The sequence below is a fragment of the Anolis carolinensis genome, chromosome 3 (genome assembly GCF_035594765.1).
Source record: "Anolis carolinensis isolate JA03-04 chromosome 3, rAnoCar3.1.pri, whole genome shotgun sequence".
Lineage (NCBI taxonomy): Eukaryota > Metazoa > Chordata > Lepidosauria > Squamata > Dactyloidae > Anolis > Anolis carolinensis.
This window is the reverse complement of record NC_085843.1, coordinates 274294035-274304847: the sequence shown is the minus strand read 5'-3', so window position 1 is coordinate 274304847 and position 10813 is coordinate 274294035. Positions and strand designations below refer to the sequence as shown.

General features: G+C 40.8%; 1 protein-coding gene across 1 annotated transcript in view; it reads left to right on the top strand.

Moving 5' to 3' along the window:
* Positions 1-508: 508 nt before the first annotated feature.
* The window catches only part of gnb4 (G protein subunit beta 4), a 59283-nt gene continuing 48978 nt past the window's right edge, over positions 509-10813 (top strand). Inside the window, exon 1 of the mRNA XM_062976790.1 lies at positions 509-743. The gene's annotated coding sequence lies outside the window, so the exon portion shown is untranslated. The remainder of the gene's footprint in view (positions 744-10813) is intronic.

The following is a 10813-nucleotide window of genomic DNA, read 5'->3' as shown; positions in this document are numbered from 1 at the left end:
TTCAAGACCTGGCTGATTCCTGCCTGGGGAAATCCTTTGTTGGGAAGTGTTAAATGGCCATGATTGTTTCTTGTATGGAATTCCCCTGTCTTCTGAGTGTTATTCTTTATTTACTGTCCTGATTTTAGAGGGGTTTTTTTAATACAGCAGAGTCTCACTTATCCAGCATAAACATATCCATCCAATGCAACGTAAAGCCAAGAAAAGTGCGGTGTCTCAAGGTGCCCCACCTCATCCTCCTCCACTGCAGAAAGAAGCAGCAAGGCTCGGACTACGCCCTGCTGCCCGTCTCCGGGCGAGAGAGAATCCTCCTTCCTTCCTTCCTTCCTTCTTTCTCTCCTTCGTTCCTTTCTTCCTTTCTTTCTCTCTCTCTCCTTGGAGGGAGCGCTCCCTCCCTCCCACCCGCCGCAAGGAAAGCTCTTTCTCTTTCATGTCTTTGACGTCAGAGCCGGGAAACCAAGGCAACTGTCCATCACGTTGGGCGAGCGCACGAGGCGGGGAAGGAGGAGGAGGAGGAGGAGGAGGAGGAGGAAGGCTGCCTGCCTGCTGCCTCGGCTGTTGCTCCAGTTCAAGCCGGGCGCCTTCGGAGGAGAGCGAGGCGGGCACCATGGGAGCATTTATTTGGTGACATTCAAGGGTTGCATTAAAATAAAATTGGAAAAAAAACACACCCTAAAATCAATCGTGGTAGCAGAAAAAGCCCGGACGGTGACGGAAGGAGTGGAGTAGGGAGGAAAAAAACCGTAAGTATTGTGCGTAGATCTTTATTGGATCGGAATTTGCGCGGTGGTGTTTGCTGTTGCTATTGGGGGGAAGAGAAAAGGATTTTTGCATCTGCACCGTGGAATTAATGCAGTTTCGTACCGCTAACTGGAGTTGTAGTTTTGCAGGGACTACAGCTTCCCCTTGGGTGCGTCTTCACTGCAGAATTAATGCAGTTTCGTGCCGCTAACTGGAGTTGTAGTTTTGCAGGGACCACCGCCTCCCCTTGGGTGCGTCTACACTGCAGAATTAATGCAGTTTCGTGCCGCTAACTGGAGTTGTAGTTTTGCAGGGACCACCGCCTCCCCTTGGGTGCGTCTTCACTGCAGAATTAATGCAGTTTCGTGCCGCTAACTGGAGTTGTAGTTTTGCAGGGACCACCGCCTCCCCTTGGGTGCGTCTACACTGCAGAATTAATGCAGTTTCGTACCGGTAATGAGAGTTGTAGTTTTGCAGGGACCACAGCCTCCCCTTGGGTGCGTCTACACTGCAGAATTAATGCAGTTTCGTACCGCTAACGGGAGTTGTAGTTTTGTAGGGACCACAGCCTCCCCTTGGGTGCGTCTACACTGCAGAATTAATGCAGTTTCGTACCGGTAACAGGAGTTGTAGTTTTGCAAGGAGCACAGCCTCCCCTTGGGTGCGTCTACACCGCAGAATTAATGCAGTTTCATACCGGTAACAGGAGTTGTAGTTTTGCATGGAGCACAGCCTCTCCCTTGGGTGCGTTTTCACTGCAGAATTAATGCAGTTTCGTACCGCTAACTGGAGTTGTAGTTTTGCATGGAGCACAGCCGCTCCCTTGGGTGCGTCTACACTGCAGACTTAATGCAATTTCGTACCGGTTAGACTGCCGCGGCTTCTGGGATTTGTACTTTGGTGAGCTAAAGCTCTTGCAAAACTGCAACTCCTGGGGTTCTATAGCATAGCATTGGGGCATGGCAGCTAAAGTGGTGTCAAACTGGATTAAATTTTAAGGCGCGCACCTAATCCGGATAAAATGCGGGATAACATTGTGATCCTCAGGTTCTGAATTCCTCCCCTTCCTTAAACCCCACGCCTTGACAAAAGGGACCAAAAAAAAAGAAGCCTGGCGACGCCCAATGAAACAAAACAACAAGCAGGAAAAAAGCAGCCCAACAAGCCAGCTTAGCCTCCCGCCCCATCAAATACACTAATAGGCTGGGGCTGCCTGCAGAGTCAGTCTCCCATCAATAGTCAAAGCCTGCACCAATAGTCAACAATTTCCCTCCTCCCAGTAAAAACTATTCCATCCATAGTCTGCATTTCCCTCTGGGGCTGCACCAGTAATAACCAACCCCTTCCCTCCTCGTTCTTTCAATACTACCATAGTCTAGGATAGCCAATAATGTCCCTCCTCGACCCGTCAATAGTCCAGGGCTGCACCAATAATCCATTACTTTCCTCCTCAACCCATATTCCATCAATAATCTACGGCTGCACCACTATCAATAATAATTTCCCGCCCCAGACTAGAAGCCGTAGTTTAGGGCTGCAGCAGTAGTTCCCTGGGTGGGGAGGGGTAGCATTGATTATTGATGCCCACCCCAAGACTATGGATGGCCATTGATGTTCTCTGTGGATTCTTAATGCCGCCTATGGATTATTATTATTATTATTGTGTGGCTCTTGATGCAGTCTCGGTTTGCCTTTGCCTTGCTTTCCCCCAAGCCCACTCCAAGACTTCCTCTGCAGCCTCCCTCCCGCCTTTTGTGGAAATCCCAGGGGCGGATCCGGGGAGAAAATGTGGGCGTGGTGGGGGGTGGCACTCTGCCGCAATGAATGGTTGGGGTCAGGGGATGATGGGGCTTCCAGTAGCACAGGTCACTCACACATACCCCTCCCTTATTAGCTGGTTTATTACCATTTCTTAACAGATTCCTTTGGGGTTTGTATTTTTTTTTAGATCTTGCATGGAAAGAGAAACACATCTTGTCTGCCGTTGTTTGCGTTGTGCGACAACAAGTGGTTAAGTGTTCTTGTTTTCAGAAGCCGAACATGGGATAGAGGTCTAGCCCTTTAGTTAGTAGCAGTTTTAAACCCTAACTTTGCTTTCATTTGGCAAAACTGCCTACCTGTGCCTACCTCAGGTGAATCTAGTAAAAGATAAAGGTTTCCCCTGACGTTAAGTCCAGTCATGTCTGACTCTGGGGGTTGGTGCTCATCTCCATTTCTAAGCCGAAAAACCGGCGTTCTTTGTAGACACCTCCAAGGTCATGTGGCCGGCATGACTGCATGGAGCGCCGTTACCTTCCCGCCGGAGCAGTACCTATTGATCTACTCACATTGGCATGTTTTCGAACTGCTAAGTTGGCAGAAGCTGGAGCTAACAGTGGGCGCTCACTCCGCTCCCGGGATTTGAACCTGGGACCTTTTGGTCTGCAAGTTCAGCAACTCAGTGCTTTAACACACTTCACCACCGGGGTTCCCGGGTGAATCTACATTGTCAAATTAATGCAGTTTGACACCTCTTTGAATTTCATGGCCTTCCTCCATGTCCTCCCCAACGTACCAATGCTTTTCAGGTCTTACCCCGTACCAATGCTTTCTCTGCCAAGAAGTGTTGGTGTCTCACCAAACTACAAATCGCAGGATTCCAGAGGCAATTAAAGTGTTGTCTAATTGGATCAATTTGGCAATGTAAATGCACCCTGGGAAGTAGATTGATACTCTGCTTTCCCCAGTCCAACTATTGCATTCTGTAAAGTAGGTTGAAGTCTTTGTAAAGCTCCTGAGTTCCAAAAAATGCACAAAAATATTAAAATATGAATAGACCCAAACCCAGCAGGAACAGTTTTTCTGTAGGGCCATGTTTCTGCTCGGCGATTGCCTTGCAAGAGGTGGTCTTCATGCGCAAAATGGCACTGCACCATGGCGTCCATGTAGAAATCCCACATCCATAAAAAAAGGGAATGGGGAACATAATATTTAGACAACTTACGTAGTAGGGATCGATACTGACCACCATAGTCTCCTGCTGTCCACTCCCTCCTCCTCTGAACAGGTAGCAGACATCATTAAAAACAATGTTCAGAAGATCTTGTTAGTCGGTGTAGGTGTGGAGCTCCTTCTATGCGGTGTCTTATTTGCTGAATGAGTTAGTGACTTGTGATCGTATACCACCGTCATGATAAATAACATATTTTTAAACAATATTTTTTAAATATGGTGACATTAGACTTCACTGTTACAGTGGTACTTAGCTAGTGCTGAATACCATGAGCATCCTATTGTGGTTTCCAATGGCTGTTATACCTTCCGCCCTCTTTCAGTGTTGATTTTGTTCTTCAGCTCCAGCCTACGGAATTATTATACCTTAGCTAAAGCGTGAAAGTGTGCTCACTGTATTTGCACCAGATACATATACAGATTGAACACCCCTTATCTGGAAATCCAAACTGGTCCAAAATTGTGTTGTCGAAGGCTTTCACGGCCAAAATCACTGGGTTGCTGTGAGTTTTCTGGGCTGTATGACCATGTTCCTGAAGCATTCCCTCCTGATGTTTCACCCACATTTATGGCAGACATCCCCACAATCTCTGAGGATGCCTGCCATAGATGTGGGCAAAACATCAGGAGAGAATGCTTCTGGAACATGGCCATACAGCCCGGAAAACTCACAGCCACCCAGTGGTCCAAAATTGTTCACAAAGATGGCTGAGATAGTGACACCTTTGCTTTCTCATGGTTCAGTTTACACCACATATTTTAAAATATTGCATAACAATACCTTCCAGCCATTGGAATTAGGCGTATATGAGACATAAATAAAATTCTTTTTTGCCCCAATTTAAAATATATAAATTAATTTCATGTTTAGGTTTAAGCTTCCAGATATTTCATCATGGGTTTATATTGCAAAACCCGGAAAAAAATCCACAATCCAGAACACTTCTAGCATTTCAGACAATCGATATGCAACCTATTTAATAATAATAATAATAATAATAATAATAATAATAATAATAATAATAATTTATTGTGTCAGGAGCAACTTAAGAAAATGCAAATCACTTCTGGTGTGAGAGAATTGGCCGTCTGTAAGGACGTTGTCCAGGGGATGCTCAGATGTTTTACCATCCTGTGGGAGACTTCTCTCGTGTCCCTGTATGGGAAGCTTATTTGATCCACTGACCTTTCAGTCAGCAGTCCTGCCAGCATGAAGGTTTAACCCATTGCGCCACCTAGGATCCAATAATAATAATAATAATAATAATAATAATAATAATAATAATAATAATAATTCTTCTATCAAACAAGAATATCTATCTTGTTTGCTGTGTCATAATAAAATAATAATAATATACTAATAGTATTTTTGTGCACCCCTTTTCACGGCTTTTAGAATGGCAATGCAGTTTGCCTGTTGCATCGCATAAGGATTGCCTATAGAAGAGTGTCGGCTAAAATGCAGAGATTTGTGTAGACAACATGGTGCCATACGCTGAACTACAACTATTCCTGGTAGGTCTGGTGCAGTAAAGTTGGCTGGATGGGTAGATAAAGCATGCAATTCCTAGCATAACACCAGGTTGATTCCAGAGAACATGGATTACCAACTAGATTGAATATATTAAACCCTTTCCCCCTTTATGAAAGACCTTTGGGTTTCTGCAGCTAGAAGAAAGGTAAAAAGAAATCTTCCATTTGATTTTATTAGATTCTTGATTGTAGTGTATACACAGGCAAGAGATCAAGGATCCCTCTCTGTGCACGCCTTCAAGTTTCCTGTTGACTACCTCATGAATTTCATAGGGTTTTCTTAGGCAGGTAATACTCAAAGGCAGCTTGCCGTTAAATATAGCCTACAGCACCATTATTTCGTAGTTTCCTATCCAAGTACAACCAAGGCTCACCCTTCAGATGGGATGGCATTCAGGATTTTTACGCCTTTCAGGTCTTACCCCATGATTATTATTTTGGGCTAGAAAAGCACAGTTTTAAGGCAGATGTGTGCTGCAATAAAATGTACCTAAAACAACTCTCCATGGCCTTTGCAAGAGAGAAGAATGTGCCATTGAACATCTGAAAGGCAAGACTTTGTAGATTTCTTTTTCATCTTCTTCCTCCACTTACAAAGCAGTCTTGTGCTTTGGATAAGCCTTCTCCATATTTCTAATGGTGCAAACAGTTTTTTATGAGCTAGGGTAAAGACACACATGATATTAAGTGCAGCAATTACAATTGTGTAAATCTGTATATATATACATACAGTAGAGTCTCACTTATCCAACACTCGCTTATCCAACGTTCTGGATTATCCAATGCATTTTTGTAGTCAATGTTTTCAATACATTGTGATATTTTGGTATTAAATTTGTAAATACAGTAATTACTACATAGCATTACTGCATATTGAACTACTTTTTCTGTCAAATTTGTTGTATAACATGATATTTTGATGCTTAATTTGTAAAATCATAACCTAATTTGTTGTTTAATAGGCTTTTCCTTAATCCCTCCTTATTATCCAACATATTAGCTTATCCAACGTTCTACGGGCCCGTTTATGTTGGATAAGTGAGACTCTACTGTATATATTTAAAGATGCAAATAACAATTATTGGGAAGGTAACAAAATCACAATACATAGGAAGGAGTTTTAAATTCATTCACGCACCATGATCTCAATAAAAATCTTCCTTCCCTCAAAGCTAACATTTCCCCAAAGGGTAGGATTAATATCCTATTGGTATGATTTCTTTTTAAAATATTAACTTGGAAGTCCATGTTTTGATTCTTAGTCAAGCTATTGTTTTATTATATTATTATTATTACTGTTTTGATCCCACCTTTATTCCTGAATCTCAGGAGATACACAGTCTGCCAGCTGCTGTTTTATCCTCACAGAACCCTTAATTGGGAGTTGTAGTTTCACAAGATCTTCTGCCAAAGAGTAATACCCCCCCTCCTCCAATTATGGGTATCAACATCTGTGGATGCTCAAGCACCATTATAAAATGGCATCTTTCAATGCTATTGAGGCTTGCGTTTTGGGATTTTATTTTAAAATATTTTCAAGCTGTGGCTCATAGAACCTATGAATGCAGAATCTGTGGATATGGTGGAATGACTGTATGGCTGTCTCAGGGTCACCTAGGCTGCCAAATAATGCAGATTGAGACCACCAAACGCAGCATCACCCAAACACGAATCAAGGAACATGAAAGGCACTATATTCTGCTTCAACCAGAGAAATCAGCCATAGCAGAGCACCTGAAGAACCAACCTGGACACATCATACTATCTGAGAACACAGAAATGATGGACCACTCTAACAACCACTTTGTCAGACTACACAGAAAAGCCATTGAAATCCACAAGCATGTTGCCAATTTCAACAGAAAGGAGAAAAATATGAAAATGAAGAAAATCTGGCTACCAGTTTTCAAAAACTCCAAAATCAGGACAGTAAAAAAGAACACTCAAAAACAAGGGAATTCCAGACATGAAACAATCAGGGCTAGCTAACATCTCCAAACAAAGGATTCCCCCAAGCAGGAAGCAGCCAGGCTTTGAAGCTGCAACGCCATTTAATGCTAATCAAGGTGATTAATTACAACATTCACACTGGCCTCCAATAGACAAGAGTTCTTTCCACAGATATATAAATCCCACTTGCCTAGTTTCCAACAGACCTCACAACCTCTGAGGATGCCTGCCAGAGATATGGGTGAAACATCAGGAGAAAATGCTTCTGAAACATGGCCATATATCCTGGAAAACTCACAGCAACCCAAAGCAGATTGAATGGCTTCATATGGTCAGCATAGTTGTAGACCCATATATTGCAGTTCAGTGTGATTCTAACTACGTTATCGGGGTCTACCACACTCATCATATAATGCAGGTTTTTTTTTACTTGGATATTCAGTATATGTTTCCAATACTTGAGCTATTAATAAAATAAAAAATAACTATCCCGATTTGCAGCCCTAGGAACATTTACCTGAAGCTAAGTACAGTAGAGTCTCACTTATCCAACATAAATGGGCCGGCAGAATGTTGGATAAGCGAATATGTTGAATAATGAGAGATTAAGAAAAAGCCTATTAAACATCAAAATAGGTTATGATTTTACAAATTAAGCATCAAAACATCATGTTATACAACAAATTTGACAGAAAGAGTAGTTCATTACACATTAATGCTATGTAGTAATTACTGTATTTACGAATTTAGCACCAAAATATCATAATGTATTGAAAACATTGACTACAAAAATGCATTGAATAATCCAGAAAGTTGGATAAGTGAGACTCTACTGTAGCACTAATTGCAGTAAAGTGTACTCCCAACTCATTCTTAATGTGGTTGATATATTTTTAACCTTATTTTACCATTCTGCAAACTATACTGTAACTAAAATATTTGCATAACTTTAATCCCTATTATTGGACTATTTGCATAACTTTAATCCCTATTAGTGTAAGCAAATGGATAGAGGAGGATATGTAACTGAGCCCTTTTATTTCTTCTCTGTGCTGGGCATTGTGCTGAGTCCATCCACTCTTTGCACACATTGGGTGTGGATATCTGTCACGAGAGTCTACGCAAATACAACTGTGTATCTGCACTAGCTTCCACAGGATTCAAATTTCTAGCTGGTAGTTACTAAGTGCAAGGCATATATATTTGAGAACTGTATATATGTATACCCCCATATCATGTCACTGGAGAGCATATAACCAACACAGGGAACCAAAAACTACACATCGAACAGATGTGTATTTACTAAAAAGTAAATCCGACTTCATTTCAGTAAGAGTTATATGTATTTAAGTGTGCATAAGAGTACAACCATAAGCTCAGGTCTGTGCTTATTTACCAACAAATGTAAATTTAATTTAATTATTCATTGGATTACAAGATTACTCTTGAGTAAAGTAACACACAAAACAAGGTGCACCTACACTGTAGAATTAATGCAGTTTGATTCCACTTTTACAGCCATTACTCAGTGCTATATAATCATGGGTAGTTTTTAGTTTTACAAGGTCTTTAGCCTTCTCTGCTAAAGGATGCTGGTGTCTCACCAAACTACAAACCCCCAATTCCATAGCAATGAGTCATGACAGTTAGAGTGCTATCAAACTGCATTAATTCTACAGTGTAGATGCACCCTAAATCTCAATAGGGTTTTCTCATCCAATTACACAAAAATCTTAGTTGGCGGGACCAGTTTTTATAAAATGTATTAATATATCTACATATATTTGCATATTTAAAAGACAAATGTTCTAAATAAAAAGAAGTTTACTGTTTTCTTTAGTTAAGCACTCGTATCCTGCTGGACAACATCCTGGAAAAGGAAGAACAACTTTTATAGGTTCTCTCTGTACTCTGTAGCCATGGATTCTGCATTCACAGATTTAACCATTCATGACTTAAAAGGTTTTTTAAAAAAAATTCCAAAAGGCAAGCCTTGATTTTGCTATTTTACATAATGGAGACACAATTTTCCTACGCTATTGTATACAACCAGACTTGAGCATTCACAGATTTTGGTATCCTTAGTCCTAGAAATACAACTCGAGTGGATACCATATACTTGAATTTAAAATTAGATAGTAATTAAAAGTGTTTTAATTGATTTGGCTGTCTGAGAAGCTGCAATCCAGTACATTGGTACAAGTGCCCCATTGACTAGGGTTGTGCTGCTGGTGTTGCAGTCATGCTCAGAAATAAGCTCCAGTGATTTCAGCAAAACACTGGATTTGTTGTGTATTATTGAGTCAGCTTCAGCTGATGATGATCCTAAAAGAAACCGAGTTTTTGGCAACCACTAAGGTTTCCCAAACTCAGGACTCTGGATTCCTTAATTGGTAGTGCACCTACACTATCGAATTAATGCAGTTTGACATCACTTTAACTGCTACGACTCAGTGTTATGGAACTACGTATGTGATTTGCAGTTTGGTGAGGCATCAGCACGCTGGCAGGGAAGCTATAGAGTCTAGACCTTGTAAAACTGCATCTGCCATGATTCCAAAACCATTGAACTGTTGGTGCCAAACTGCATTAATTCTATAGTGCAGACGCAGACTGAGGCTGGATCTATAGTCAGTTTAGAACCATATAATGAATTTGCATTCTGGACTGCCTTATATGGTTCTAAATTATTTGGCAGTGTAGAACCAGCTTTAGGGGAGGCTTTTAATCCAGTGTTGTTCTGTTTTTAAGGTTTGTATATGGTGTTTTGATCCCTTTAAAAATTAATGTTTTAACTTCATAAGTTATTTCAGATAAAACATTAAACGTTGCTTTGAAACCTTATATTTATACTTTTATTAATTGCTTTTGTATTGTGTTTCATTTGTATTGTTTTAAAAATGTTGTTAGCTGCTGTATGTCCCATTATTGCCTTAAGGGTGGCACAGATGAATGAAATAAAATAATAATACACTAGAGTCTCACTTATCCAACACTCGCTTATCCAACCTTCTGGATTATCCAACGCATTTTTGTAGTCAATGGTTTCAATACATTGTGATATTTTGGTGCTAAATTCGTAAATACAGTAATTACTACATAGCATTAATGTGTATTGAACTACTTTTCCTGTCAAATTTGTTGTATAACATAATGTTTTGGTGCTTAATTTGTAAAATCATAACCTAATTTGATGTTTAATAGGCTTTTCCTTAATCTCTCCTTATTATCCAACATATTCGCTTATCCAATGTTCTGCCGGCCCGTTTACGTTGGATAAGTGAGACTCTACTGTAATAATAATAATAATAATAATAATAATTGTACAAAAGAGGAGGTTTCAGTAGGTGTTGTTTGTGGCCTGGTTGCGTGACAAGCAACACTTGCCAAAATTCCCTTTTCTGCGCAACTGTTAAAAGCACAGGAACCTTTTCTGGTTTTCGTTTTGGATCAGTCTTGGATGGTGAGCCACCCAATAATTAGATGCTGTAGGCTATGTTTCTGAGGAAGGAACTGGCAAAACCATCTGAGTATTTCTTGCCTAAGTAATTCACAAGGTTGCCATGAGTCAACAGGTGCCCTGAAGGCATATACACAG